Consider the following 5,075-nt stretch of genomic DNA (forward strand, 5'->3'; position numbering starts at 1 on the left):
ATTGATTCACAACGTAAAATATGGTATAAGGAAATAAAAAAAATAGGTTATAAGACCAGAAATATCGCATTTTATATATGTTTTTACGTTTGTAACTTTACGTAACATAATTTTTTTTACGGCGAGTATATATTTTCTTATGTTCTCTTTTTACGTACGAAATAAGACAAAATTTATGAAACCTAAAAATGTGGTGCATTGACGTCAAAATAGAGGGGGGCGAAGTTAACTATTCCCCACCCAGGGTGACGAATAGCGCGATCCATATCGTTAGATTCATTATAAAATGTAATTTCATATTATATATATACTTGGTATTCTAGATGTTGATATTCTTCTATAAAAGTTTGGTCAAACTTTATAAAGTTGACTTAATACAAATCTTATACGCGAAGTATAAACGAACAAGGGAGTACAATCAGTTGAGTGTATCTGCTTGTCCTCTTGGCACAAGCAAACACAAAGCAGGGCGAGCACGCCGCATAAAGTTACGAACTTGAAGCTTTTCGGGATAGTTATGCTAATAGTACAAAGACAAAAGAAAGATGGACCAGCAAAGCCATGGGAGGCATTTCGCCATTAGCATAAGCAATCACGACAGTGGTACGACCGGAGCGCATGGCGGCGAAGCTAGAGTTTAGCCGGTAACCATGAAGACAAAATACAATCATTAATGTTCAGTTAGTAGTACTTTTGAAATGGATGTTCAGTAATCAGTATTAGTACTGACTAACAATTGTGCAGGCCTAGACTTGCATGAGACGCCCCAGCAGATCACTAATTGAGCCCATCATTATCACTTGAAAAGAAGCCTCTAGGCTCTATTGTCTATTCCATTGCGCTAGCAAACAGAAGCTAGGCTCCTCTCTTCTCCTTACCTAGTCTGAAATTGCCAAATAATTGCCTCTTCTCCAGCACATTTCAACAATAAACTAACACAACTAAGGCCACAATGGAAGATGATTTGCCCGTTGCCACTGAAAAGGCCAACAAGGATATAGCAAGATAGGGGCCCCGGGTTATTGGCTCTTGTGGATTGGTGTAACCGAAAAGTTCAGAAGAATTGGTAGCGTCACTTTTCAATTATATGGTTCTTTTGGAGGAGGGACTCGAGGTCAGGTGTAGCAGCTGCATGAGAGGCAGCAGTAGTCAACTTCTCACCAACTAATTATTTAACATTTGTTCCATTCTTGTGTTCATCCTAAACAAGCAACGTCAGGATCAGGTGGTTGCTACAAATTAATTAACCCTAATCATTGGCACAATTAGTTAATTAGAGTAGTAGTCGCACCAACTAGATTTGGTCTTAACTGTCATGATTGCATAATGGTTTCTTCAGACAGAGGTCATATGTCTTTCCATTCTCATAGTTCTAGTACATATGGCTATATGCTACTACTCCCTCTGTAAACTAATATAAGAGCGTTTAGAATACTATCTAAACGCTCTTATATTAGTTTATAGAGGGAGTACTTTTTATATGTTCAGTTATAGTTTAGACTGAAATTACTAGTACACTTGTGATACTATTTGCCATACTAAGTAACACAGTAGGGCCAGCAGCCATTACCAGTTGGGTTTGATTTGTGTGGACAAGAATGTTTTTTTCTTGGAGTGAACAAGAATGTAGCGAGTTAATGAATTTACAAAATTAAATGTAATGTGGTCGGACCGTGTGGTCACTTTTCACTTTATTAACATGTCAAATAACCTTTCGATCCAGTGATGGAGATATACACAACAATATTACATCTCCATATAAATTTTTATTGAGCCCAGAACAATGCGTGTGCTTTGCAACATGATATAAATATTTAATATGTTAGCTTATGATTTATCTGCCCATATTAGAGTGATTGTGTAAATATATGTTTATCAAATCCTGCCCGTGGTTTACCTTATAATCCATGAGAAGTTTGGTAAGTAAGTTAAAGTGAAATTATTTCAGAAGATGGGTAATTAAGGTGATTAATTATCACACAGGAAGGTTGGACGAAGGGATGGTGGGAAGAATTACATTATTTTTTAGTAGTATATATAGATATAGAGATGGGTTTTTTAGTGAAAAAGCCTAAGGCCATATATTAAGTATCAGATGTCTTTTCCAGGCAAAAAAATATCAATCTCCTTACAAACACATCTTTACATAAAAATAAAATTACATCCAAATTCTTAGGGGTGTCAAAGTATTTTTCCTCCCGCATAAATTGGCGGCGTGTCGTAAGCAAAGCTCGTTGCCGCCCTCTAGGCCTCCGTCTTGGCGCGGCAAACTTGTTTAAGCCAACGAGCTTGTAGAAGCAGTGGCTTAGAAGTCGTCAATGTAAACTCGAAGATGCCGGTAGTCGCAGTCTGTGTAGAAAACCGGCGCCCCAGAGAAGAAAACATCGAAAAGGGTCTCTAAAAACTCCGAATATCATGAGTGCCGGTCAAATCCAGACAAATATCTAGTGGAGACCAAAACCGACCGGATCCTGAAAGACCCGCCAAAAACACACCTCCAGATGACCTTCATTGATGTTAAGCACATCAATGTAACAAGGTTAGGGTGGCAAGGACATTATTCCTACACTGGGACAACACCGCCGCCTCACTGCCCCAAACCAATCACAAAGACTACCTAGAAAAAACCTGAACCAAGTCGCCCACGTCGTTGCACGCCTGATCCGAACTTGAGGTCGAGCTCATTGCCGTCCAAGTCCATGCTACAGCGCCCTCTTCTCTAGTGACCTAGCCAAGCGGGGATGTCACGGAGGTCACCCCTGTGTTAGATCTGGGGTCCTTTGGGCACCGCCGGCACAACCAGCACCGTCGGCAAGCACTGCCAACAGAAGAATGCCACAGCTCGACCACGCATCTCCGTCGCACACGCCACAACAGCCCAACAAGCTCCCCGTGATTAGAACCTCCCCACCGGCGCCGGGGCCGCTCAGGCTTTGCTCAGGGACACACTCGACACACTCTGGCGGCGGTGAGAGGGGCGGTAGACATATTGGCGGCAAGGGTTTCAAGTCACCTCATGAGACCTCCTCGTAGCCCTTCATTTATGGAGCTAGTTACTTCCCTAAGAGCATCTCCAATAGAAGACGTAGACATAAAAATAATTACCTTTTGCATTTCCGAGACCAAAAAACGCTGCTCCAACAGATGATGTAGATGCAAAAATATTTACATCTCCACCTCCCGGAGATGTATCCTATACCACTTCGTGGTGTAAATTTGCATCTCTAACTCCAAGAGATGTAAAATCACGTCCGCCCGCCAACCGCCCAACCGCCACTTCCCTCCCCTTCCGCGCGACCGGTCGCCGCCGCCCGACTCCGCCGCTGGCCAAATCCACTTCAAGTCGACGCTGCCAACCCCCCGCCCGATGGTCGCCGGGCCCACCACGACTGCGCTCCCTCGTCCCTCGTCGCCTGCCTCGTCGGCCCGCCGTCCGCAGCCGCCATTTCGCGCTCGCCCGCCCCCGAATCGAAGCTTCTCTGGCGGCTACTACTGGCCTAAACGCCTTCTTCGGCGGACACCGGGTCCGTCGCGACTTCGCCCCTCCCTGTCCCCCGCCGCCTGCCTTGCCGACCCGCCACCCGCAGCCGCCGATTCACTTTCGGCTGCCGCCGGATCGAAGCTTCTCCGGCGGCTGCGGTTGGCCTAAACGCCTTCTCAGGCAGTGGCCGCGCTCGCCGCGACCCCTCCCCCCGGTCCCCCGCCACCGCCTTTGTCGGCCGATTATGGGCAGCCGCAGCCCCGTGCTGCCGCAACCGATTTGGCTTCCTCTCGACCTCCCCTACCCATTCCTCTCCACGTTGGCCGATCCGACCATCCCCGCCGGCCCTGGCGAGCTGCAACGGGAGCACGCGAGCTTTGACAGTTTCGACAGTAGGTTCAATGCACTAGTTTTACATCTTCAAATACAACATTTGTTGGAGTTGAAGTTTTACATCACAAATATATATTATCTGTTGGAGTTGGCTCTTTTGAGATGTAAAAAACACTTTTTGGTGATGTAAATTATACAACACCTAGTTTCATATCTCCAAATTTGCATCATCCATTGGAGATGCTCTAAACAAGCAAGGCCATGTAGGTGATACAATTATTTAACACTAGTCTTTGGCAGAAATTAGTTAACGACAAAGCTAAATACCTGCCGACTGGTCATTAGCGACAGGCACACACGATTCGGATAGATCGCTAGCTACTTTTTTTCGAGGAAGAAAAATAAAGCACCTGATGGGAATCAAACCCAAGACGCACAGGCTCCGCATGCTCCCTTCGACCAACAAGCTACAACATCTTAGTTGTTCAAACTGGAAAACATAAGAACTTAACCTTTTATACCTCATAGCATCAAAATAAAAGTTGTGCTAATTCCAGAATTTTTTTGCTGGGAGCTAGAGTCAACCTCCAGACTCAAGATTTGTGACGAGGGACATGATTTTTTTTGAAGAATTTTTGCGTGATGTAGTACTTGCGCCAATTCCTAAAGCTCGACTGGAAGTTAGCGATAGATCTGTACGACCTGATCGTTGCTCGTTGTGGATCGCACGACCCCAAGCAGCCCGTCCGAATCGCCCGCACAACCCATGTATATCCCGACGCTGGCCCGTTCCCTCTTCCTTTTTTCCCCGATGCAGGCCCGTTTCCACTACTTTTTTTTCCTCACATCATCACATCCCATCGGCCCATGTTTCTAAATTAAGAGGACCATTTACCGATCGCATCCTTGCCCACGTTCCAAAAAAATTGATAGCTTCCTGTGCTGGATAAGAATCGAACCCTGTTCCTCAAGTAGTAATTTGTACGACACAAACCACTAGCCCGGCTTCAGACTTGTTGTTTTTGAAACAAGTTTACATGATACTTGTTCTTGGTTAATACGAATTTGAACATTAAAAAATAGTGGTCCGGTCAATGGTTTCCCCACTGACATGATTCTTTTGACCTCATTTTTTTGTTGAAACATCCCACAATAATGTTGTGTGAATAACGTGGTCACTAACGCACCGCGAACCTGATAACTTACATACAAACACCCCGATAACTCACACATCACAGACCTGATAATTTTATGTACCCTA

This window comes from Triticum dicoccoides, chromosome 6A (genome assembly GCF_002162155.2).
Source record: "Triticum dicoccoides isolate Atlit2015 ecotype Zavitan chromosome 6A, WEW_v2.0, whole genome shotgun sequence".
Classification (NCBI taxonomy): Eukaryota; Viridiplantae; Streptophyta; class Magnoliopsida; order Poales; family Poaceae; genus Triticum; species Triticum dicoccoides.